Source organism: Alligator mississippiensis, chromosome 5 (genome assembly GCF_030867095.1).
Source record: "Alligator mississippiensis isolate rAllMis1 chromosome 5, rAllMis1, whole genome shotgun sequence".
Taxonomy (NCBI): domain Eukaryota; kingdom Metazoa; phylum Chordata; order Crocodylia; family Alligatoridae; genus Alligator; species Alligator mississippiensis.
The window spans coordinates 187,128,063-187,155,837 of record NC_081828.1 but is presented as its reverse complement, the minus strand read 5'-3'; the positions used below and the strand labels follow the sequence as shown (position 1 = coordinate 187,155,837).

The 27,775-nt window shown below is 41.3% G+C and overlaps 1 long non-coding RNA gene across 13 annotated transcripts in view; it reads left to right on the top strand.

Moving 5' to 3' along the window:
• LOC109285791 (uncharacterized) overlaps window positions 1-27,775 on the top strand; it is a 167,043-nt gene that overhangs the window by 39,643 nt on the left and 99,625 nt on the right. For 5 of the 13 annotated variants that reach the window (XR_009462683.1, XR_009462680.1, XR_009462681.1 and 2 more), the window contains one exon: window positions 26,992-27,129. The exons of the other annotated variants lie outside the window; for them this stretch is intronic. This is a non-coding gene — a long non-coding RNA (uncharacterized LOC109285791). The remainder of the gene's footprint in view (window positions 1-26,991; window positions 27,130-27,775) is intronic. 13 annotated transcript variants of the gene reach the window in all.

Below are 27,775 nucleotides of genomic sequence, written 5' to 3'. Positions count from 1 at the left end.
CCTGCCTGTCTTATAATTTCAACAGCATGGAGAAATTTTTCTTCCTTTTCTGATTGTTGCATAACATTGGCATTGCTGTGCATTATTAAACAGCTGCTACATTTACTACCTATGTAATGCTACTCCCTCTCCAATAAATCATTCCCCATTTGCCCTACAAAATGCCCCCACTCCTACCTGTGTGCAGGCGTCACTTCTGCTTGTGCTGCCACCCCCTCTTTGCTTCTCTCCTCACTTTCCTTTTATTCCTTACTGCCTTCCTCTTTGGTACTCCTTGGGTGCATCTACACGCAATTATGAAGCACAAATAAACTGGAGAGCCTATTGCTCCATAGTTCATTGTTCCTGGACATTGAGTCCAGGAGCAATAAACTCTGGAACAACAAGCAATGGAATTTATTCATGTGCAGTATGTTGAGCCAGGGTGGAGCAGCCCTGGCTGGAAGAGAGTCCGGCGGCTAAGCCTGCCAGTGTGGGACTGCGCCCCCTGGCTCAACCTGCTACCTTCTGGAGGGGGCACAAACATCCTCGTGCCCTCACCAGCCCCTCTGGTGTCTACACATGCAGTAATCCAGAGTTTTCACTCTGCAGCAGCATAGTACTAATTATTTACAAGTATTATCCTGCCGCAGAGTTAATTAGTTTATTCTGGCCTAATAGGGGTACACGTGTAGACACCAAGACATTTACTGCACAGCTAATTAGTCAACTGTGCAGTAAATGTCTCATGTAGATGTGCCCATTGAATTCTCAGGGCTGTAGTGAAATTGGTAAAATATTCCAGATTCACTTTATTTCCTAATCTAGTATAACCCCTATAAACCAGATCATGCGATCACCTTAATTATACAAACTAGCAATGTGCACAATTTAAGAATGTCTATATATATTTTAAGAGAACATATTCCAAAAAGAAGAGCAATTCTCCTATTTATTCTGTATTTCAAACATGCCCTCTCAGCAGGAAAAATTTCCTTCCATCTATCTTACCTTTCCAGCCCATCTGAATTTACAGTTCTTTTTGCTATCCAGAAATGCCATAATAATAGATAACAATATCTACTCTATTTGCTACTGACATACACATTGCCCATTTCACCTGGCCAAAAAACAGTGTTTGCAGTATGCCTGAGATTTGATTATGGTCGAAAAATGACATTTGGCCTCCCACAGAATCCTGGACACTTGAACAACAATTTCAAAGGTGGCTCCCTAAACTTAGTCACCTAAATAAGTGCCCTGAATTTCAGAGGTGCCAACCAACAATTTTACAAACTTAAAAAAATGTGTGTATACTATTAAGAGAAATCTGATACAAATCCTAATTTCACTACTGGTTCTGAAAATATTACAGCCTTTACCATAATGTCTCAATAAAATCTCTGATGTTGTAAAAATCTCTGTATTGACTACCCAGAGATGTTTATGAAGAAAACATGCACATACTGGCAGTAAAACTAAAGGGAAGCTAACATTAGCTTTGGGTACTCAAGAATCTTCTATAGCCATATGCTCACCAGGAAATAATTTGCTTATAGTATCTTTATAAATATTAAAATAGTGACATAAAAAACTAAAACAGAGTTAGATAAATATAAAAATCCTTTGCTCCCTTAAAATTTTAATAATGGACTTCCTTAGAAAGCTAACCTATAGTCCTACACATGTTCCCTATTTGTAGATACAGCTCAGTCAGGAAATACTGTGAAATAGAAGTTCCTGACGGATGTAGCACTTAGCCTTAAAAGTCCTACAGATGTTATTAGTACATCAGAAAGTATAATATTTCCTAATCTAGGCCATAGATTTAATATTCTTTATAAAAATTTTAAAAAGCTTCCAGTCAATTAGTAATTTACATGTGTACTGTACTAGCATTGTTATTTTGTATCTTACAAGAAATACCAGTTTGTTCAAATTCTTGCAAAATATGTAAATAATAGTAGTTATTTGTTCCGTACCATGCATATGCACTGATACCTGGGTTCTACTGGTCCATTCCCCTAATAATTAGGGATGAACAGATGGTTTTTACCTAGGTCTGGATCTATTTGACCATATAGATTCAAGAATTTTATTTATAAAATTTGAGTTTGCATTCTGATTAGCACAGTGTGCAAAACAAAGTGCAAAGAAAGAAAGAAAGAAAGAAAAAAAGAAAGAAAGAAAGAAATCTGATGAAAATACAGGCCAAAAATGAAGCAGGATGTAGGAAAAAATGGAAAATAAATATACAGATTATAAGAAAATGAACAGAGAAAGAAATTCAAAGGTTATCATTAAAAAATAGGAAAGGATATATAGATGACACATACAGGGTACCCATTAATGGTCTATTAGCTATTTTGGGTAAGAGAGAGAGAGGGCAGGACAAGGAACAAGAATGCAAGCAGGTCCTCTACTATTAACATAGTATGTCATAACTGCAAAGTCAGTTTCTAAACTGTATTTTCCTAGAAGAAAACAGGCAAGGGGAAATGTTTATAAAATATAATTGTGGTTATGAGCATAGTGAATCCAAACAATAGCTGTGTTCTTTAAACCTCAAATACAAACCAGGGATCAAAAGTGGAAGGTGACACACCAAAACTACATAGCCAAAGGCAAAAAACAGGGCATAATCCTGCCTGAACTGAGGTCAAACATTGCTGTTGACTTCAATGAGCCCGGAGTTTTACCCTAAGTATTCTGGTATAAGAAAAAATTGAGATTTGTTCAGAGCAGCCCTTGAAGTGACAGAAACTGAGGAATGTAACCCCGAACATGAAAGGAAACTTCCTAGAAATAGTGAAAATCTGAATTAAATACATGATAAATTCTGGGTAAATTAAAAGACTGAAGGAAAAAATGTAAAAATACTATGTGTTTGGGATAATGTTTCACTTACATGTCAATTGCCATAAGGTACAGATACAATAATTTAGAGAAGTTGGGCAGTCACCAAGGTTACCTTTTTTTCCAATGGGCCTTTATGGAAAACTCTAAAAGTAGAAGCTTTTTTCCAATGTTTTATGGGAGCTAACCTGGTGGAGATATATTTTAAGATCTATTTTAAGAACTTTTTCAGCTGTGATGATAGAAGCAGGATTGTAAGGTCTGGAAGCTCTTAATTATGAACTGGCACAAAGGCAGCAGTTACAAGAAGGTCACCTAGCACTTCAATGAGGTATGGGCATGATTCGGCAACTGTAATTGTGACTGAGCATCCCTCTACAGGATCCACACTGCTCACTCCACATGGGGAAGGAGCTAGGAAAAGGTGCCCTAAACATAGCCTGTCTACCCTCTTCCTGACTAGATAACCATGTCCAGTAGGATCACCTTTCCTGCAGTCAAAATCAATGAAGGCACATAATCAATTTTGGGACCTGGAATGTCAGAACCCTCATGGATAATTCTAATAGAGAACGCCCAGGGCACTGCACTGCAATCCTGGCCTGAGAACCCAGGTGGCAGCACATCAATGTTGCTGCACTGAGTAACACCTAGCGAGTGGGAGATGGGAAGCTCAAAGAGCGTGGAGGTGGCTATACTTACTTCTGGAAGGGTAGACAGGAAGAAGAATGCTGGCTTCATGGAGTTGGTTATAAATGAACTCATAAACAAACTAAACAAGTCTCCTATTGGAATTAATCATCAGCAAGGAAGGAGTAGGAAAGGTCAACTCCAGTGACATCCTCCTCTTGACAAAATGCATGGAACATGGGCTCATCACCACCAATACCCTGTTCCACCAGAAAAACAGGCACAAAACATCACGGTGACACCCATGATGTAAGCATTGACACCTGATTGACTATGTCATAGTTTGTGCCTAGGATCACAAAGATGTCTGCATCACCTGAGTTATGCTAGGAGCTGATGACTGCTGGTCTGCTCACTGACTCATCCACTTAGCTATGTCACTCAAGCTGGCTCCCAAACAAAGGTGGCAGCAGAAGCAATGCTGACAGAAGATCAATGTCAAAGGACTCAAGGACCCAATCAAGTGTAACTTCTTGCACCAGTGCCTCAACAAAAAGCTAGCAAATTCCAAATCAACAGGAATGGGAGAACGTTGGCAATGGTTTGGGTGCCTTCAAGTCCACCATCATCAGTGCCTGCAAAGAGACATTTTGATTCTCTACTAGGAAACATCAAGACTAGTTTGATGAGAATGACCAGGAGATACAAGAGTTGACTGACTGCAAGCACAAGGCCTTTTGTGCTTGGCAGAATAACAAACTCCAAGCAAAAGAAACTGAATCATCAACAAGCTAAGGCAGAGGTCCAAAGCATGATTCACAATATGAAGAATGGATGGTAGGAAGACAAGATGAAAGAAATTCAACATCTCACTAACATCCATGGTATGTGCAGTGTTTTCAAAGCCCCTAAAGTTATCTATAGTCCAAGCACTCAGGGATAAACCCCTTGAAGCCTAAGGATGGAGGAGATCTGATCAAGGAAAGGGAAGCCATCAATGCCCATTGGAAGGAGTATTTTGAAGACCTTCTCAATTGAGACTATTGTTGACAAGAGTTCTCACAACTCCATCCTGCAACACCCAGTCAGAGATGATCTCAGAATCCCTCCAACCCTTGGTGAGGTGAGGAAAGCCATCAAGAAGATGAAGAACGACAAGGCATCTGGAGCAGATGGAATCCCCACTAAAATCTTCAAGCAAGAGGGAGAGGAGCTCATATCACAGCTGCACGACCTCATCTAAAGGATTTGGAATGATGAGGAAATCCCAGATGACCTCAGGAATGTCATGATTGTGACAGTCTTCAAGAAAGGAGACAAGTCCAACTGTGGAAATTACAGAGGGATCACTTTGCTGTCCACCATAGGAAGGATCATTGTGAAAACCATCCTGAACCATCTCCTTCCACTTGCTGAAGAACTCTTCTCAGAATCTCAATGTGGGTTTAGGGCATCAAGAGGCACAGCTGACAAGATCTTCACTGCTCACCAGCTGCAGAAAAAATTCCAGGAACAATATAAACTTCTCTACTTTGCCTTCCTTGACCTCATAAAAACCTTCAGCTCTGTCAACCGAGAAGCGTTGTGCAGACTCCTTCTGAAATACAGATAACCACTGAAATTCACCACCACACTTAGCCTGCTCCATGATGGTATGTGAGCAGTGGTTTTCAGTAATGGATCTATCTCAGATCTCTTTAAGATTAAAATGGGAGTTAATCAAGGCTGCATCCTCACTCCAGCACTCTTATTGATATCCTTACCATGATGCTACATCTGATCAACAAGCTTGCAGTCAGAGTGTAACTACACTACTGAATGAAGGGTAAGCTATTTAATCTCAGCCAACTCTAAGCCAAAACCAAGACCACCCCAACCTCAATCATCGAGCTCCAATACACTGATGCTGTAGTCTGTGCTCACTTGGAAGCAGAACTTCAAGCAATTGTTGATGTCTTTGCTGAGTCATACAAGAAAATGGAACTGATGCTCAATACTGAGAAGACTAAGGTCCTCCATCAACAGGCTCTTAATGAGCAGTCTCCAGCTCTGGTAATTCAGATTCATGATGAGACTCTTGAGAACACTATTTCCTGTACCCTGGAAGCCATCTCTTGCAGAAGGCTGACATCAACAAAGAAATCCAACAGTACAGCCTTTGGACACCTGAGGAAATGGGTGTGTGAATGTGAAAATTGCAACAACAGATCCAAAGCCAAGCTCATGGTTTATCAAGCAGTCATGATCCCTACCTTACTGTACAAAGCTGAGACATGGAAACATACAGGAAACACCTCAAGTCATTGGAGAAGTACTCTCAGTGCTACCTGTGGAAGATCCTTTGAATTCAGTAGGAAGATAGACGCACCAACATTAGCATCCTCTCATTAGCAAACTCTACAAGCATCCAACATCAACTTTGCTGGGCCGGCAACATAGTCTGGATGTCTGACTCCAGACTCACAAAGCAAGTTTTATTCTCCCAGCTTGGTCAAGGTGTACGCTCAAGAAGATGCCAGAGAAAGCACTTCAACAATGTCCACAAGGTCACCTTGAAAAAACGCAACATGGATTTCAACTCATGGAGGACTACTTCCCGGGACTGCTCCAAAGGAGGAAGAGTCTTCTGCGAAGATCTCAGTACTCTGAAACCTTACGACAACAAACAGAGATAGAAAAATGAGTGTGGCAGAAATGGCATGTCTCTGACCAAATCAAGAGTCTGAAGCCACCCACCCCTCATAGAAACATGATTGAGTTCCAGCAAAGTCTGACGAGCCTCATCAGTCATCTTTGGACCCACAGATCAGACAATTATCCTCAACTGCAGTGGGTTACCAAGGACAGATACAATAATTTAGAGAAATGGGGTATTCACCAAGATTTCCTTTTTTCCAAATGGGCCTTTAACGAAAACTCTAAAAGTAGAAACATTTTCCCAACGTTTTATGGGAGCTAACCTGGGGAAGATATATAATAAGATCTATGTTAAGTGCCTTTTCAGCTTTGCCCTGCCTTTTACTTCACCATTTAAGTTATATATAGCAAGCCCCAAGAATGAGGGAAATCCCTTTTTCAGGTACCTTTTTTTCTGTTGTATATGGTATCTTTATACTAATAATCATGGTCTTATGGAAGGTCCAGAAGCTACATGATATTCGGCAATAACGAAATATTTAACAGTTTTTGTGCTCGACTCTGTGAGGCTATACTATAAAGGGAGAATAAATGTGTGATAAACTGGAGAGGCATGAGACAAATTTTAAATGGATACAACAGGCTCACCTTGGACTGCTGTCACCAGTTCTCTAGCTCCACAAGATCATTCACCCTTTAACCATGCCAAGTGTTTCCTTCTTTACCTCAATCTACATTTTTTCTTTAAATTATACTATCCATGAAGCCCAAGTATGGGTAATATTTAACCTTGGGTCCATACAGTTTTGAAAATAAAGTCGGTGTTAAGCTCTGATATTCTGAGATGTCCCTGAGTAAGAAATGGCAGTAGTTTTTACCCCAGGGAATGAGAAAGCTCTCAAATGCCCTCTGAAACTCATTTCTAGACTTAAGCAGCTAAATATACTGGACTTTATAGCCACTGCACTGTTTATATGGAAATGCTATTTCAGACTATTCTGGTAGCTGTTTTATAGTTAGTTGTTTTAAATTCCCTCCTTCCAAGTCCTGTACAATTAGACTCCTGGTAACTAAGGACTATACCTTTGCATAAGAAAGAAAAAATATGCCCAGTAAGTATTTTCAAGTCTCTAACATTCTCAAAATAAATTTTATTCTAAAATACATGACACATTACATTTATAAACTGTTCAAAGTATATTCAGTGTTCAAAGAATATTGCAGTTGCTAAGAATTAGGAAACTCCAGAATTAAGTTTATCTGTGCAACATTCATTCTTGGTGCATCTACACGAGATGCTTACTGCGAGTTAACTCAAATACACTGTGGAGTAGCATTTTCATGGCAGAAACCATGCTAATAGCCTACTGCACAGTGTTATTAGGCTAATGGGCAGTAAGTGTCACTAAATCACTTTTCATTCCATCCAGGAAGAGCACACACCAACTGCTGCAGCTTCCTTAGCCTGACGAAGGGTTTTTGAACCCGAAAGCTTGCTTAATAACTATTCTCCAACCATTTGGGTTGGTCTAATAAAAGATATGAAATTCACCCAAGGAACCTTGTCTGACTAAATCACAGTAGCACCAGCACACAGTTCAGTAACTCTAGTTACTGCGCATTCAATTAGTACTTTATTAAGGAAGTACTAAACTAAATTCACAGTAATTAGGGTACATTAATGAACATGTAGACACACCTCTGAATATGTATTATGATATAACCTTGCACTGCACAATAAATTATTTTTTCCTTAGGATTCCTGTCATGCTTGGAGAACAGAATAGATGGTGCTCACTTAAATGAGCATCTATACAATATTTTATGTTGTGTTCTCATTTTTTCAATGTGCAGCCCCATACTTTATTTACAACAGACCATTCAAACCCTGCTCTGAAGACAGAACTATGAATTTCATAGGCTTTGCTAAGGCATCATTATTAGATTAGTAAAGATATTAAATATTATAGAGTACTTTCAATACAAAACTTCTGGTAGTTAAGGGTGTGACTGTAGGTATGCTTTTACACCCATTTTACAGATCAGTATCTGTGGACCTAAGGCATACATAAATGTAGGTAAAAATTTTTTGCTTGTTTTAGGTGATCAATGTTTGTGATTTGGACCTGTTCTTACATTGTACTTAGCAGTAGATAGCACTTAGAAGGTTCAAAGCACAATTCTCAATGATCTGAGTTGCAGCTAAAAGCACAAGATCACAATTTGGACATCTAAAGCTGAACATTCATTTAGTACCACCTGCAAAACTTTTGAGTTTCCCAGAACCACAAAAAACCTTTGCGACAAGGACAGAATTAGAATCCAATTCTCCAGGGCTGTTTTCAACCACTATGAGATCACCCTCTCTCTTCTGGAAACTCCCTGCTTCATTCTTGACATTTTTTTCCAATTTCAGAAACAAATGAGGCAGGGGTTCTGCAGACAATAGCCTCCTACAACCCTGATTCATCCAAAGAGCACAACCCATTCCAAAATGATGCAGAGGTCCTATGAAAAAACAGTATGAAGTCATATGGTTATAAGCTGTGTCACAATGTATGCAGACAAGGGTACCTGCATTAAGGTTGCACAGGCAACCTTGCTTCTGGCATTTGATAACTCCTTGTGGTAAACTTTGCAGCCATCAAGTTCATTTAATGGGGGTGGGGGAATGGGATCAGATTTGTATATGATTTCCTTGATTTTTTAAAAGAAAAAAAACCCAACAAAAAGCAAACAAAATTCCATTATGGGTCATCATATCGATACCTGCATGGTCCAGTGGCAGTTAGATACTTTTGCTCTACAACAGAAGCCTCTGCCCCTTGAGCTAATGGAGTGACTGACTGCAGTAGCTAGTTGTTATCTTTTACAGAAAAACACTTAAGGTGATGAGTTGCATGCTTTGCCACTGGCTTTCATAGATATTTGCTGGAAGAACAGGAATGTACGACTCATGAATACAGAGTTCCATTTTGGATTGTGTGATAGCCTTCTTTCCTATTCCCCTGAACTTGGCTCCTTCTGACCCCAGCCTTTCCAGCCTATTCCTGTTCCTCCAGCCCTCCAAGCCTCTCTTTTCCTTCATCCCCTGCCTCCCCCCACTGTGCTTCTCATTCTGGTCTCACTGTCCTTACCCAGCTACTTCTGGTCTGTGCCTCTGGGCTCCCAATCCAAGTTACAATCTTTCTAAACCAACCTAACTTTTAGTCTCCTTCACCTGATTCCTCATCTTAGTTTCTGCATCTATCCAGCTCTCATCTATTTAACTTCTCATATAATTTCCATGGGGCTTCCATTCAGATGTCCAGTACCAGATTCTCATTTCATTCAGGTTCCTTGTCCTAAATCCATTCTCAGGGTGAGCAGTAGGGCTGTGCAAAGCTTCAGTCCCTGATTTGATTTGACAGAGATTTGGCCTGATTTGGTGGCCAAATCTCTGACTCCGAATTGAATGAGGACACCCTTTAATCTCTCCGAATCGAATTGGAACCCTCTGAATTGATTCGGAGAAATTCAGAAAGATTTGGTGATTTGGACATGGACACAGTTTTAACTGTGTTTTCTACATACCACAAGGTACCAGGCAGCTCGTCAACGCTGAGATGCTGGGGTGGATGGAGTGTCCCACAGAAGCACGGGGGGCTCACCAGTGCACTCAGCAGCAGACCAGGAAGTGGACCAGAAGCACTTCTGGCCCACTTCCAGGTTCACTGAGGAGGGTACAGGGCCCCCCCCACCCTCGGCTCAGCCACCAGTGCCTCCAGGGTCTGGGGGGGGCACCTCCACAGCCAATCGCCAAGCCAGGGGGCATGGGAGGGCCCCCCTGTGTGCTTCCTGGCAGACTCAGAAGTGGACCGGAAGTACTTCTGGTCAACTTTCAGGTTTGCCTGTGAGCATGTGGGGTTGCCCCCTGCGCTCCTGTGGGATGCTCCATCTGCCCCACCATCACGAGCTGCACCTGGTACCTCAAGGTATGTAGAAAAAACATTCAAAGCTGTGTCTATGGCCGAATCACTGATTCTCTGAATCAGCAGTGAATCTTCAGATTCAGATTCAGCCAAATTGAAATCGGGGACAGTGATCCGAATCAATGAATCAAATCAGTGTCCCCGATTCAGGCCAAATCTGAATCGAATAAGGCCGTTTCACACGCCCCTAGTAAGCAGCTCTTCTTCAATGTACTGCTTTGCATACTAGAGGCAGTAAAATCCTTCCAATAAAACGTTTTCCTTGCCACTTAGCTTCCTCTGCTGCAGATGCTGCTCTTCCAATAATTATCTGCCCACTTGCTTCTCCAGAACAGTATCTTCAAAGTCAATACATCTTGGGCTTCAGTCCCATGGCCCTATTGACTAATACAGCTTGGATCATGACAAATGTACACTTCCACATCCTTCACACAATGGGGTGTCACTGTTAGACATTGTTCAACAATATCTTTTGTTCTTCACATAAAGATTCTGCCTAGTGTACATATATAAACTCAGTGCAGAAACAGGGATTAAGTCATGCTCTAGAAAAGAGTAAGCACTGCACTGGAAATGCTGAATGGATAAACAAGGTTTCAATGTCACTTTTGACCATGAGATTTTTGTTTTATAGAAATCCTATTTACAATACTAACTAGTGTTTGCAGTCACTGTTATTCATTGGCAGAGGAATATGCAGTCCAACAAACATTTAAATAAAGCAGGTAAAAACATACCCTTAGAGCTTAATAAAAGTTACAACTCTTAAAAATAACCTACTGAGTATTCTGTAAAGTCTGCACAACTTCCTTTCCAAAAGCACCAAATAAATGAGGGGCAAAGGGGACCAGCTACTGTTTTAAAAACCTTACTGTGTTTCTGGTTGCTGAGTTAATTTTAAAAAGGCATAAACAGTAATTATACAGTTACAGTTGGCATCTGGTAGAACTTGACAAAATTTTGTTGGGAAATATAAGAAACATCATTTACCATCCAAAATCAAGTCAATGTATGGCCAGTGCAAGTAGAAAAAAATATTGTATATCTTTCTCTTTTAAGTAAAGGTTTCAGTTTCTTTCATACGTCATAAGATCAAAGCAGCATATCCACATCACACAGCCAAATCTGCAAGATGGTCAAGGAGTGAGACCAGCCATTTAGCAAATAAAACCTGCCTGAGGAGGCCTTATTTTCTGCCTTTGATAAAGTGCTTCAAACCCAGTTTCCTTTGTACAGACAAACAGATCATCCATTTCACTGGATAAGATTAAGTGTCATCACCTCTCTTTCACTGTGTAATAATAAAAGTCATGCTGCAAAAAGAAAAAACCTTTTAAACCTTACTCAGGCAAGAACAGAAATTGTGACCTTTGATGCCTTATGTGTGAAGTGAAAATATACAGTTTCAAGTTACAGAGATCTTCAATTTACTTTCTTTTGCCCGCTTTATAATGGAAAGGGATGCTATTTCCATTAAGAAAGAATGGGATCTTGCTCACATTAAAAGAGAAAAAAAATTATTAAAAATCCAGTTTTAAGAACAGTGTTTATTTCTTAGTGCACTGAAGCATCATCACTGGTGTTCACTATGTAGCTTAAATGTCTACTTTCCATCACAGTTATAAAGAGCAATGTATCAAAAACGTAGTAACAAATACATTAAGCACTCTTTAACAGACTAGTGGAAAATACCACAATCTTAGCAGTCACATTGCTAATACCCTATGCACTTGTCTGTATTGCAAGATCATACAACACATTTAGAAAACACATTCACCTCTTCTGTTGCACAAAAAAAAAATCTGAAAATTGACTTGCTGGGACCCATGAACAGAAGTTTTACCTATTATATTAAATAAAAAATTCCTTCAGGGGACTGATTTTTCTACATGATTTCATAACTTCAGTCCTTGTAAATAACACTCAGATGAAGCTTCACATTGAAGAGAGTCTCAAAAAAGTAAATGAACGTCTAGGTTATAATTTAGGTTGCATACCATAACATAGTTATAGATAAAAATTAACTAACTGAGAGCGCTTTTAGTTTATGAACTCTCTCTCACAAACACACACACTTTCAAGAATCTATTTCTGAAACTTCACAAACACAGTCACATGTATACACTGAGTGGTGATATGAAATAGCCATCATTCATGTTTCTTTTAAAAGTCTATGACTGCACAGATTTCTCTCCTTCTCAAGATGGAATAAATTGTTACCTTTCAGAAGAGGAATCTTCCGTTGAACAAGCACTTCTGTGGTTGGCACCTGCTCTTGCTGCTGTCTACCCAGGTTTCCTTCACTGCCAGCTCTCAAAATCTTTTCCCCTAAACTAATTTTTCTCAATTTTTTACTGTTAAGTTCCTCTTTCCTAGATGGAGGCACTTTAGATGCTGTATTAGTAGGTAAAGGTCTAGCCAAGCGACAGGGTTTGGACATTTTGAATATGCCGGAATATTACCTGCTCCAACTGCAAAGGCTAAAAATCCTTTTCAGCTTTACTTTTCAGCAGACAGGCTCTGGAGTTACTCTGTGCTGTGCAGCTGGATTTAAAGTGCTGCACTGCCAGTTCGATCAGATTTAAACAAAAGGCACTGGGTGGTCACACAGACAATTTACCAGACCTGTGGAATGTAAACGTGTATTAGAATGAAACAGATGACTCTGCTCCAGTGGTGAATTCTCAGACTAGCAGTGAAGAGCAGTTGCTCTATCAGGGATTGTAAAAACCTCCTGACATGTACAGACTAGACATCGGGCAGCATTAAAGCTGAACTAGAAAGCCCCACCTACTCAGGTAAAATAACACAGAATAACTCAGATGCATGGCTAACATTTGAATGAAGTATGTTATTCATTTCATTTCCAGATATCAATTTCAAACAAATACTTCCTTGTTATAGTATATTTCGCTGTTCTAAACCAAGAGTTGACTGTTTAAGGATTGTACACTAATTGTTGTCAAGAATACTTATTTTTCCTACGGTTAAGCATATTTAGAGCTACAACTGGATTAAATGATGTCTAGCAGATCTGCTAATTCAACAGACTACAAGGGGAGCTGACACACATTTAAAAGGTGGCTCAAGTTCCTTATTATTAACAAAGTAATATTTATCCCGATAACTGGATAAAATAAAAGTAGTACCATCCTGTAGAATTCTATCCATTACCCTTTTGTGCACTGAGTTTATTCTTATATATGCACAGAAAAAAGGTGACCTTTTCAACACCAATGATAGCAATTTTCCACCTTTGCCCACCTTTTCCACCTTTGTCTCCAAAGAAATAATTTTATGACCATAGGCTGTTATTTCAAATGTAAACTACTGGATGCTCTCCTTTGAGACAACCTAAAGCAAAGTCTATATGACTGTTCTCTTCACACCTTGTGTCTGGAACTGGTTGCAAGATTCAAAGAATATTTGGTCACAGAAGCAGAAACCTTCAGTCAAAATGCCAACACCTGAATTTTCACCATCAATTCTCTATGAAGTAAATCCATGTGAACCAGAGAAGCAGCCACAGGTATAATGTCAGAGTTACAATAAAGTCTAGAAACTGAATTTAAAAAGCTTTTTTTTTTGGCACAAACAAATGGCATTTCACATCAAGAACAAAAACCTTGTGGACCATATTATTCCACACCTAGAACCAATATTATCTCAGATAGATCCACATTGAATAAGTAATCATTTACAGGAAATGGTTAGGGAAATACAACATATATTTTGCTATATGGAAAATGTTAAAATATAATTTCTTGACCATCTGGGAATTTAACTTCATAATCTCAGTGTGATGAAGAAAGATTTTTTTTCACTGAAATTTCTTGGCTTATATTTAAAAAGGAAAGGCAAATATCATATTCTTCATTAAAACCTATGTACTTATGCTTTGTGAATGAAGTGTGATGTACTCATCTGTAAAATGCCTTACAATAAACAAGGTCCTCTGCCCTGCAGAGTCCACAATCTAGTCCAAAAATGTATAGATATGGGAAGGTAGCTGGGCTGCATTAAAAGCAAATGAGTAACTGACTGAGTGACAGTACTGTCTGCATTTTGAGAATTCAATGAGTTTGGTAATTTATTTCATTTAAATATAGAAACATTTTGTTCTGTGATAGCAGTGGCTAGTCTAAGAAACCATATGGAAGACAATATTTCCATATAGGAATTAGAAGGATGAGGGAAAAAAAGAAATATGTTGGTCTCACTTAAAAAAAGACAAGGACAAATTAGAAAGAGTCTAGCAGAGAGCAAAAAAAGTGATTAGAGCCCTGGAAAACATGACTAATGAAGAAAGTTTGGTTAAAAGACCTGGGATTATTTAGTTTGGAGAAGATAAGATTGATGGTGGACTTGATAACAGTCTTCAAATACCTGGAGGCTAGTTATATGGAGGCTGGAGCTAGATTCTTCTGTTGCTTAGGATGTCCCTTCCAGCCTCACTTTTCTATGAATCTATGGCTGGATGAGGGTAGCATTTTCAGGAACAAGCAGGCTGATGTAAGAAAAAAGAGATAGGAAGTCAAAACATAAAGGGGGAAGTTGGTCACACAACTAAAGTAAGTGAAAATAACATGGCAAGGGAGAAAATCATGAAGAACAGTGAAATATGCCATAGTTAATTTGTACAGGATGTGGAAAATGCATTTTTAATTTTGTTTTGGATGTATATAGAGTCATAGATTGTAAGGCCAGAAGGGACCTTGGAAGATCATCGGGTCCAGCCCCCTGCACCAAGCAGGAAAGATAACTGGGGGTCAGGTGTCCAGTCTCCTCTTGAAGATTTACAGGATAGCCAATTGCACCACCACTGGAGGGAGCCTATTGCACAGTCTGGACACCCTGACTATGAAGAAGTTTTTCCTAACTTTGAGCCTGAAACGGTCTTCCAAGAGTTTGTGGCCATTACTCCTGATTTTCCCTCAGGTGCCCTGGTGAACAGTTGCTCACTGAGCCCTCGATGTACTCCCTTAGTGTAGTGGTAAGCTGCTACCAGGGTCCTGCTCAGCCTTCTTTTCCTCAGACTGAAGAGTCCCAGATCCCTCAGCCTTTCCTCATATGGATTGCCTTTTAAGACTCTGATCATATGGGTGGTTCTTCTTTGGACTCTCTCAAGCTTGTCCACGTCCTTATTAAAGTGTGGTGCCCAGAACTGGATGCAGTACTCCAGCTGCGGTCTCACCAGTGCTGAATAGTGGAAGAATCATACTCTTGGCTTTGCTGGAGATACATCAACTGATGCACGCTAGAGTATTATTTGCCCTACTGGCTACAGCATCACACTGACTGCTCATATTCATATTGTGGTCTATTATTACCCCCTGGTCCCTTTCATTTGTGGTGCTAGTCAGTTTGGTGCCACCAAGCCTGTAGGTGTGTTGGAGTTTGCTTCTCCCAAGATGGAGCACTTTACATTTCTCAATGTTGAACTTCAACAGGTTCCAATCCACCCAACTTGCTAGCCTGTCTAGGTCCTTCTGTAATTGTAACCTATCTTCAAGTGTGACCATGCTTCCCCATAACTTGGTGTCGTCTGCGAACTTGCCAATGAGCTCTTCACTCCCACATCCAAATCAGTAATAAAGATGTTGAAAAGTACTGAACCAAGCACTGACCCCTGTGGGACACCGCTGCCCACTTCTCACCAGGATGAGACAGATCTGTTCACTATGACTCTCTGAGTTCTATCTTGCAGCCAGTTTCTCACCCACCTGACTGTCTTGGAGTTAAGCCCATAATCCTCCAATTCTCTCGCAAGGACATTGTGGGATACTAGGATCAAGCCTTTTGGAGGTCAAGCTACAGTGTCAAGCTGCTCTCTCATGTCCAGGTGGCAAGTTGCCTGGTCATAGAAGGTTTCTATATATATATATATATATATATATAGAGAGAGAGAGAGAGAGAGAGAGAGAGAGAGAGAGAGAGAGAGAGAAGATTTTACAATGCATTTTTATGTATACCTGCCTAGAGTTGGTTGGCAGCAAATAGCAAATAATCTTACCTCTGTTTTTTGCAGCAGATAAAGATGTAAAAACTATAACCATTACCTCTTATGAGTATTTTTAATATTCTACTTTGTTTTGCAAATATCATTTTTTGAAAATCTTCTACTAAGGGTAGAAGGCTGTTTTACAGAATTAAAATATTCTGTGTTTAAGGATAGTTATTAACTATTGCTGATAACATTTATGATAGAATAAGCTTTGTTAACCTTCCCAACCACAGGGCAAATGTGGTCTCTAATTCAGTTCTGACTGACAATGTAAATGATAAGTGTTTTCAGAAATACCACTACACATTGCAGGTATAGATTTAAAGCAGACTGTCATGCTAAGTTCTTTTAATAACACACACACTTTCAGAACAACATGAAAAAGTCATTAGCTCAGGTACCCCCCCAGGACTTAGACTCAGTACTCAATGCCAATATGGCAGTATAATAATGAGAGCTGGGGTGTTCTACAAAGACACCATCCTTCATACAAGGTATTAAAACTGGTGTCTCATTACTATCCATGTGGCTCTCATAGTGCACATAGCAACTTGTGAACAGTAAGACTGCACCGATGTCCTGACCAATGTGAGAACTCTCAACTTTAAACAGGCTCTTTGTTTCAAAGCCAAATGGGAAAAATTGCTTAATACAATTGGTAGATTGGAGTGATGTGATAGCCATGAAGGTTCAGCAAATACGCGAGAAGCAAGGATTTGATTTTTGATCACTGAGGCCAGATCTTTAAAGGCATTTGGGTGTTAAACATGGAACTGGTTTCCTAGTGGATTTTCAAGAAGTGGCTATGTCACTCAATAGCTTTAAACATCTGGTCCAGACAGCTTGACAAGAGAAATTCCCAACCAATCCTTACTCCACTGAGGCCTAGTAGTACAACAGCTAGGCATACTAAGGGTTGCACTAGCATAGCGGTTTCGAACTTACGGTCCATGTGTTATGTGGCCCATAGAGAGATGTACAAGAATTCAGGGGCAGGGAAAATGGTGACTGAAACCTGGAGCTCAGAGTACTCCCGGTGACATCCTGGGGGGGCGGCGCGGGGGGTGGTTCTGCTTTAACCCCCATGGCTGTGGCTGCTGCTCACTCTGTCACTGCCACCACCGCATCCAGGAGGAGCCTTGAGGTCTGGATCCAGCTCAGAGGACAAGATGAGTTTGGAACCACTGCATAGAGTGAACACCCCACTCCCCAACATCTGTGCTCAGGGTGCATTACTAGTCCATTACTGAGGGCCCAATTTCCCTTCCTTCCCCTTCCTTCTGACTGAGCTTCTCTCTCGCTTGGGGAGAGGGAGAGGAGAGTGAGGGTGGAACAGAATTAAAAAAAAAAAAACAGTCTAAATTCTCTTTCCCAAGGAACATGTCATTTACATTTATTGTACCGTTCACTTTTCTCAGATACAAAGTGGATGGTTCCAGTCCTCCACTAAATATTGTCCTGATTTCGCATTTCAGCCCTTTCAAAAACAAAAATACATGGGAAAGTCAGTTAACCACAGCAGCCTATACTTTGTATTTTTTGCTTTTGAAAGGGCTGAAGTGTGAGATCATGAAGATATTTAGCAGAGGACTGGAAACATCCACTTCATATCTGAGAAAAGTGAGGGTTACAATAAATGTAAATGACACATGTTCCTTGGAAAACCTTCAATAAAATGTATTGGATAATAAACGTATCTCATTATTGGGATAACAAAGCATTTAAAAACCTGTGGTCCAAAGTAATTTCCTGCAACACATTTCTTTAATTTGATGATGCAGAAGTCTTTCCTCCCTTCTTGACTAATTCCCCTCAGGAAAGGAGTGTTCCTTCCTAGCCCTGTTGTACTCACCTTTCCTCTGATCTCTCCCTTTCTCACTACAGGATCTAATGAATCTCCCCAGGCATTAACCTTTTTTCATTAGCTCTTAAATTTTCTGAAGCCCTGAGGTTTCCTCTTGAATTGCTTAAAAAAAAAAAACTTTTTCCTTAGACTTCAGAGTTCTAACTCAAGCTATTTATGAAATACACATCATATTGATGTAACATACCATTAAGCAACAAAATAGCTCAATTTGTCAGGTTTGCATTTAGTATTGTGGGAAGTTTTCTACCGCTTTAGGTCAATGAATAAGCTCTGTCATTGCTTTACACAGTAGAACTAATGTCAGTGGATCAACAATGCAGCCTTTTCTTTCTAATAACCAAAATTGAACGCATGAAAACAAGTAATATTTTTAGAATACAATGTACTTTCCACATGCTGTTTAAAACAATGTTCTATTAGTTTCAAAATGCAAGTCCTTCCTGCCTAGAAATAAATTTCTCCTGAAATATGACAACAGAAGTTTGTTACAAGTCAACTAACAGAAGGCATATTAAATAGGTTGTTATGCTCCTGTTAACTCAAGGGCACATTTGTGCCCCTAGCTTTAAAAAAAAAAAAGCGCATTACTGCAGATGCTATTAATCCAAACAAAGCACTCGCAAGGCTCAAACTTTCCTTTTTTGGATACCCACACAGATCCAGTTTACATTCTAACATGAGGAGGAGGGGAGCAGTGCAATTTGAATCAGAAAAAAAAAAAAAAAGCTGATCCCAGATATTGCACGTTCCAGGATATATATATTCCAGATATTCTAGTATCTGGCATTTTGTGGTTATGCACAGCTTCTTTTCTAGATAAAAGAACCTCTGTTTCCTCTCTCACCCTACCCTATTCCATACTTCAAGTTGCATCTCTTTGAATAAATGACACGAGCACACACTATTAATGTTTTTGAAAATATTTTAGAAAAATGATGGGGTGATTCTAACAGGTGGTGAAAGCCAGAAAGTGCTACTGAACTAAATGGAAGTTGCAGGTGCTCCAATGTTAAAGCCCAAGTAAATGAAGTCTTATCTTCACAGAACTGAGCGAATAACCAGATGGCTTAAAATTTTCAATCAGAACTGAGATATAAATATATATGTGAAGGAAGAACAAGATCAGTGATGAAAACAATTTCAGATGCAAATCACAAACAAGCCTGTAATGCACCAAAAAGGTTTAGTGTTTCAAAAAAGTGCATTTTCTGCTAACTGAAGCATGTAAAATTAGTGACAGGTTAATTCTACAGATGTTAAAGCTTTCTTACAACTATCTGCAACTGCTTTGTTTTCCCCTATACGATTACTGAAATTGTTATATATTATACATAATACATAAGGTACATTATGCTCAATATTAAGGCCCATTTTAAAACATCTCACATACCATGATAAAGACATTTTCCTTGAGGCAGGGGAAGAGGACCACAAACATGAAAAAATGCAGTCATTTTCTGGCTCCCCAACCCTTTCACTCCATCACAACAAAACAAAAGCCCCAATTACAGCAAATGGTGTTACTCTTTAATTTTGTCTGCTAAAATTTGTTTAGGATTCTGCCATTATCTAATACCTACCTTTAAAGGGGCAATAATTAAAAAGTGAGCTATAATTTTGATCAGAAAATCCTATTCTCAGCAATTTGTTACTCAGTAGTCAATCTTAGCTCAAAGACTTTTAAAAAAATTACATTTAGAAAAAGAAACTCTACGTCTGATTAAAATTTATTTTCCTAGTTTTTTAGAAAACTATGCAAACATTAACTTAATCCTTTAGAAAGTACAGGACTTACAGCTCTGGAATCTCAACCCATTTTATCTACCCAAAGATACAGCAGAGGTAGGGGTAAAATAAATTTCTCATTACTGTTCTACCATTTCTCAGTCTTAATTTTAACCCCATGTATTGTGTCTAGGAGGGGAGAGAAATATGTCTCAGAACTCAGCTTCTTTGGCCTGATCTGCCTTTTTTTTTTCTGCTATAATTATGTCAATAATGTGGGTTTTTTTTAAACCAATATGTTTATACCAGTACCATCTCTAGCATGACATGATACTGGCAAAGGTGTAACTAACAAGTTTTATACTCAGAGGCAGGGCCGTCCCTAGGGGGGTGCGAATTGTGGTGACTGACCCAGGCCCCACACTTTGGGGGGCCCTGAGGAGCTGGGCCAACATCACGTGCAGCCAATCGCCAAATGCCTCCCCCCCCCCCACCATTGTGTCCTGGACCTGTGCAGGCTGATTTGCCGTTGGCCCCACACCCTGCTGCAGTCAACTCTGCTCAGCAGAGAGAGGAGCACTAAAAAGCTGGGCGATAGGGGGGGAGGGGAAGGAGAGTGGCCAGTTTTACCTGCCCTGGAGACTCAAAGATCCCTGCTGCTGCTGCTTCATCTTGACACCTAGCTCTTACAGCCAGGTGTATACAGAGAGGAGGGAGAGGGGAGGAGATGGGGAAGGGGCTGCTTTTGTGCAGCTCCTACAGTCAGGCATCAAGGGGCTGCTCCTACAGCAGCAAAGACCCCTGGAGGGAAAGAGCCCCATTCTGGTGTCCTCTCTAAGTCTGCACCCAGGGCTGGTGTCCCACTCAACCTCTCCACCCCAGTTATGCTACTATATACTAGTATAAAAATGCTTTATATTAGTACACTGTGAGTGCATCTACCTGTGCAATTAATATGAAGCAATAATCTCTGGAGCAGTCTGAGCTTGAGTAAACTGCTCCCAGGCACAGTGCCTACATATATGCTTAGGACAGCAGCAATTTGAGCCAGGGCAGAGTAGGCCCAGGCAGGCAGGCACACAGAGGGTCAGCCCTGGGCTCTGGGTTGTGGCATCGGGCAGCGGACAGGCTGGTTGGGGCACAAGGGTGATGAAATTGCAGAGCAGTGTGGCTAGGCAGGAGACAGGAGTCTGGTCCCCAGCTGCATGGCACAATTTATGTCCATGGTCATTATTTATGTGTGTTCTTAATCACACTAAATTACCCTGGCAGAAGATAGTATTGTCCCCAACAATACTATCTTACTGAGGTGTTAATTAGTTTACTGCAGCCTAATACTGTTGCACATGTAAACAGTGATGCTTTACTCCACAGCTAGTTAGTCTACTTCACAGTTAAACCCATGTGTTGATATAGCCTGTATTCCTGTTACATAGGAATAACTGTCCTGGCATAAGCAATTTATCTGGGTATAACTGCATTTGCACTGGGGTAGGTCCCACTGCATTATCCCCACTGGTATACATGACACATCCAGAATCATGGCAATGTTGGTGTAGTCACACCCTTTTCAGCTGTGGGAAGCCTGACTATTAATAAGCTCTCTTCACTGCATATGTGCCATGCAGCCAAAGGGGTTGTGGCTGTAGTCCTTCACTGTGATCTGGGATGTCAGTGAGCTCTCAGAACTCAACAGCATGTCAGCACAGCTCCTACTGGAGCTCCATGCATAGGCGACTGGGGGAGGGAAGGAGGCACGTGGCCCTCCTGACAGGGCCATCCCCACTGCCACTAGTAGCTTCTGCGGGTGCTCATCAGCCCTGTCCCTGCCGCCACTGCTGGCTTCTGCAGGTCTCCCCCCTCATACTTGGGAGGCACCAGTTACCCATGGCTTCATGTGTTGTATGCTCTATAAACAAGCGGTGTGGGGTCTGCTTAAAGTTCCTGCTTTCAGCTCCAGAGCCTGCTGTTGTTTGCTCTTCCCTTCCCTGTTCACCAACTCCCAATTCAGCTGCAGGGGAAAGCAGTGAGTCCTCTTTTCTCCTGCTGCTGAATATGGGGGGGAAAGGGTGGGGAAGAAAGTGAGGAATGAGTGGAAGAGCAAACAGCAGCAGGTTCTGGACCTGCTTGAAAGCGGGGACTCCAGGCAGATTATTCAGTGAGCTCATAGAGCTCATGGCACATGCACCCAGGAGGGGATGGACGGACATGCTTGTGAGCTCAGCACTTGGAGACACCTGACTGGGAGCTAATCTGCTCCTGGTCAGCCAGTTGACAGGGGGCGGGAAATTGTTCCCTGCCCCCAGGGCTCTGCCATTGGAGCCTGGGCAGGGATTATGTCTCCTGCCTTGGCAGCAGGGAGCTCCAAGCCCCCTGCTCCAAGATTGCGATTGGGGAGTGGAGGCTAGGAGAAACTTCTCCTAGTCCCTGCCCCACCATCGTGATCAGGGAGTGGGGGACTGGCACTGGTGGGGGCCTCCCAGCACTGGCCCTGAAATCACTGAGCTGGTGCTGGGAGATTAGGGTATCCCAGCTGGAGCCCTGCAACTGTGGAGGTCAGGCTGGGAGATAAGAGTCTCCCAGTGCTGGCCACACGGTGTGCAGCTGGTGCTGGGAGCTCTCTGCTGGTAGGGGCTGGTAAGTCTGTTCCCCACCCAGATCTGCAAGCCTGTAGCTGGGCGGGGAACAGGCTAGGGAGTTAGTTCCTGACCCAGCTCTGCGCTCATGGAGCTGAACAGGGAACAAGCCCCCCAGCCTGTTCCCAGCCCAGCTCTGCACTTATGGAACTGAGCGGGGAACAAGCTCACCAGCCTCCATGCCACATGCAGGGCAGGCACTGGGAACTGTCCTGGTCAGAGGCAGACAGGTCCCAGCCTCATGCCCTGATCTGGTGATCAAGGCACAGGGCTTGGAAAGAGCTGCAGGTATGGGGTAGGTACCAGCCCCTTGCCCCGATCTGCTGGTGGGGCAGCTAGCAGCAAGCTAGCTGATATCTGCCCCACCAGTGCATCACAGCAGGGAGCTGATACCCGCCTCTCCCCTGCAGCTCTTTCCAAGTCCCCCACCCCTGATCTGGGATCCAGGGCCAGGAGCTCCCTGCTGCTGGAGCAGGGGGACATTGTCCTTGCCCCAGCAGCAGGCAGCCCCACAGGGCAGGGTGTGATGTCCTAACCCCAGCCAGGAGACAGCTGTCTCTTGGCCTGGTGCTTCCTGCCAGCCCCTAGATAGCACCCAGGGAGAGCCTAAAGCTCCCCCTGGTGGTGGCAGGGCCCCATTGCAAGGCCCCAGGAAGTAGGAGCAGTTTGCTGCCATTAACAACAAATCTGCTCCCGCTTCCATGCATGTGTAGATGCCTGCCCAGGAGTGTTTACTCACGAGTAGTTTACTCATGAATAAACTGATCCTGAATCAAATGCCTGTGTAGACACACCCAGTGGGTGCATCTACATGAGGCACTTTACTGTACATTAGATTGATCTAATGCACAGTAAAGCGTCACAGTCTACACATGCACGAGACTCAATGTGCAGTAAATTAAGCTAATGTGCCATTTGTGAGTACCAGGAAATACAGGTACTAGATTAATGGTACATTAGTTACTGTGCAGTAGCACGTGTAGACACTGACCAGAGCAATTTGCTCTTGGTCAGCTGTGGCAGCAGGTGGCTATGGGGCAGAGGAGCTCTCCACAGCTCCAGTGCTGCTCAGCTCCCAGCTCCTGGGGGGAGCCGGGAGCTGAGCAGTGCGGGAATTTGGGAGCTCTCTGTCCCTGGTCCCAGGGATGGGGAGTGGGAGTGACTGGGGTGTGTGCTGTGTGGGCAGTGGTAGGGCTGAGAGACAGAGTTGCTGCCCATGCAGCACATGCCCCAGTTGGATCCCACTTTCTGCCTGTGCCTGGTGGGGAGCAGTGGCAAGAACAGAGGGAAATGCAAGGGGTAAGCAGTGCTGAGACTGAGAGGAGGACATGAGGAGGAAGTAGTGCCAGGCCCCAGTACCAGCTCCCAGTCCCCAAGGGGAAGCAGTGCTGGTCCCCAGTCTCCAGCATCTTCACCCCAGTCCTGGCACTACTCAACACCATGCTTGAGCATGGGGCATTGCCCCAAGCCAGCACCACTGAACCAGGCTGTTATCCCAAGCTCTGCACAGCTGGAAGCTGCCCCCCACTCCAGAACAGCTCCCCCCTGTTATCTAGAGCATAGGCCTAACCCCCATACTCCCTGCCAGCCCAGGGCTGAAACTGGGGGAGCCTGGAGTTCTCATTGGCTGCTACAGGGGGGCAGAGCAGGGCAGGGGGGCAGGAGCAGCCCTGAACTGAACTGTTCCTGTTGAGAAATTTGTTCCCAACAGGGGCACATGTGTAGACATGTGCCTGTGAATGCTTTAATAAGCCTGAATTTTCTCTGCAGAAAATTCTGGTAGATTCATTGCACATGTAGATGCAACCAGTATGATTTACCAGTCTCTTAAAACTTATGGTCTTCAGAATATTTACAGTATTTGTTCTATACTGATTAGTCACTTGGCACTGTAACACGCAGAAGAGTTGACACTGCATAATTTTAGTGCAAGTTATTTGTTTGCTGATGTTTTCATCACATTTAATGAAGAAGGTTAATTAGAGATTCCTATAAAACTGTAACTAGTGATCTCTCTAAAACACCAGAAGTTACTAATAATGAAGTAATAGTAACCAGCATAATTTTATTTTACATGTCTGTGGTGTCTTTCACAGGAGGCCTCCTATAAGCATTTAAAAAACATGAACTTATTTAAAAAAAATAAAATTTTAGTTTAATTTATATTTTTATTAAAAGAGAAAAGCAATGAAGTTTCAAACCAACTTCTGAAATTATGCAAGTTAAAATGTTCCTAGATTTTTGCAGTGCTACTTTGCATATGCCATCACGAATTTGAATGGAGGAGAGAAAAGAACCCTCTGAAAAAGTGCACAGATGTTGAAGAAAAAAAATGCTGTTTTCAAAAGCCACTCTCTCTCTATTTCTTTATTAACATCATTTTAAAGCTACCACTCCCTAATTAAAGATAAAACCTAACCCTGAGAAGAGTTCTAATATATCAGAAGTATATTGTGAAAGACCAGAGAGTTTTATAGAAACTGAACAGGTCTTGGAACCATAACCCCACATTAATGGCTTTGGAGCAATACGTTGCCCACAAGATTTTCCCATGTCACTGTAGCTACAAGAAATTTGAAAGTTAAAATTGAGGTTGACAGGGAGAGTAAAGCATAAAGTTTTCCACAGCACATCACTTGTTAAGTATTATTGTCTGTGAGTTAGCAAAGATTGAGAATCACTGTACGCAGTCAACACTTTACACAAAGAACAACAGTATCAGTGCTTCATCCAGTAGGTAGTAAATTCTGAATTCCAGTTGCTTCAACAATATGTAATGGTGCCTCACATTGGGACAAATATTCCACTCGTGTGGTGTCAGAAGTGGTGTGCGATGATTCCCCGGTTTGTTGATGGGAATGGTGGGTTTTTTCAGTTTGTGGAAATGGATATAGGGGTTGGCTACAAATATGGCTGGTATTTGAAAATGCATTCAGATCCCAGAGAATGAGTGAAGGACCCCAGATATCAGTGAAGGACCCCAGACCACCACAATTCTCTTGCAGTGCTTCTCCCCTACAGATGTTAACCAGGGCATCCTCAACAGTGGTTATGAACAAAAGCAGGGGAACAAGCTAGACAGAAAATGTAACATATCTTTGAGATGTGTTATCTCCCAAAGAGGATTCTTCCACAGGACAATAGGTATTTTTTAGCCCCACTTATACCTCATATACTCTTGACTCTGGCTTTCTCAGGCTCTGCTTCATCCATGTTACACATTTTGAATTTCAGGAAATGCCTCCACAGACTTCCAGAAAAGTAGGAGACATGAACACAGAAAGGGCCATTCATTGACAGGTGCAAGAAGAACAATCTAGGCCAGAATTCTGATGCTCTCCAAGCTCCTGGGATGCACTCCTGGCTGCCTGCATGATGCAGTTGTGTGCATGCACATGGCATTTATTGGCAACATCATTGGCCACATCAGCCCAAAAAAGCCAATTGCTAATAATGTCAATTTTCCTTTTATCAGTGCCAATATGATACGGACCAATCTATCAGTGCACCTCTACTCAGTTCACATTCAGGTGGCTATTTGTGGAAATTTAAATTATGCAGTTGGTATGACTTAGCTTGCTTTCACCACTCCTGAGCCTCTGACTGTAATTTTTAAAGGCCTGAGATAACCAATATTTTTATAAATTAGCCTGTTGTGCTCGCCCAAGCACTGTAGATGCTTTTTTTGTTGTTTGTTTGTTTTTTTTTCATTCCTAGCTTTCAGAAAAGCAGCAGTTATAATTCCCATTTAAGAACTAAGTGGAAAGAAAATATCTGGGCATTTTACAGTTGATTTTATATTTCTTTACAGTATGCTCCAGAGCCCTTCATGTGACAAAACTTCAAGAAATTGGTGTTAAATTAAATATTACTAGTGACTTAGCTACTGTCCTTTAATGTTGAACGTGACAATTTTATAGTGAATTCAACATCTCTAAACTGTTGACTGTTTGATTTTTTCCTGTCTGAATATCTCTACAGAAAACAGAATGTTAGTATAACCTGCAATAAAGAGATAGCTAACTACAATTAGTTAAATGTCATAGTGGACAAGCAACTCAGCCAGATCACAGTGTGTGACAGAGGCAAAAAAAAGAGTGAATATGACTGTTCAATTTAGGTATGTTCTGTTTAGTTAAATTCCTTGTTGAGTTAATTTAAGTTTAATATAAGTCTCCAAAAAGCCCAGCCAACATGACCTCATGTATACCAGCCACCTGGAAACATACTTATTTTTACTTGATTGATGCTAGTAAAGATTAATTTGCATATCGGATAAAGATGCATCAATGTATTTACCTATATATTAGCAAATGTCATTATCTGCACTTGGGTCAGAAAAGAGTGCAGCATGGAAAGAGTTTTAGGAATACAATAAATGCTATCCTTGCTGGTTTGGAGTCTTACCTGCAGTGGTGCTGGCAGCTTTGGTACCAAATTATTGAGTCTCTGTCACTGGTTTTTGCTGTTCTTGAGCTGGGAGAGTAAATCCAGTAGAATAACCAATCTGAATTCCAACAACAAACAAAAATAGCTGGCAATGGAGTAAAGCTAAAATGGCAGAGTCTTTATTGCAACAGAGACCTTGCAAACAATAGCTAAAGTTATTTAAAACTAGTAACAGCTAATACTATAATGTAAGAGTATATAGAATACTGTGTTAATAATTGCAATTATTTTTTCCAGGGAAAACAAAACTAGTCACCATGCCAACTGCAAAATGTGCACACTGAATATCTTTAGAAAGGCAATTAAATAGCCATTTATGAGGACAGGCTAAACCTGGGAATAAAATTAGAAGACAGAAGAGGCTGTGTGGCTGAAGTACGTGGACATAAAGTAGCTAAAACTACTAATGAACATTACACTAATTTAGTTCTCTCCTGGGCACTTGATTTCCTGGAAAGCCTAACTTGATTGACCTTTAATAAAGAATTAAAGAGAAAATATGGAACATAAGTAAAATAGGCTCTATTTTACTTTACATGATTACCATACAAAGAAAAACAGAAAAGTAAGGTCTACAAAAAGGAAGAGAAAAAAGAAAAGGGTAGACAAAGAATGGGTAGAAAAACATAACTGTACTGTACTAAACCAGTGAAAGAAGAGTAGGAACCTGAAAAACAATCTGTTGCAAGAGAAGCTTCAACAGGATTGCCAACCCAAGACAAAAGTTTTTCCTAACTATCTATAGGCTTTTTAGTGACTACCAAACTTTTTAACTGACATGTTATTTACATAATGTAAATAAAACCCTTCTATCAGGCCTGAGGCAAGGGCCAGGTTCAAATTTTGGGGTTATACACCAATGCTAGTAAAAAAGTAAGGTTCTCAGTAAAGTCTACAGATTAGCAATAAAATAAAATGTTCTTGGGTTGACAAACCTGATAGACTGCAGCAATAGTTTTACATTGTGCTGCCCCCTACCCCAGGCATCCCCTACTCACCCCCACACCCTAATGCCCCTGAT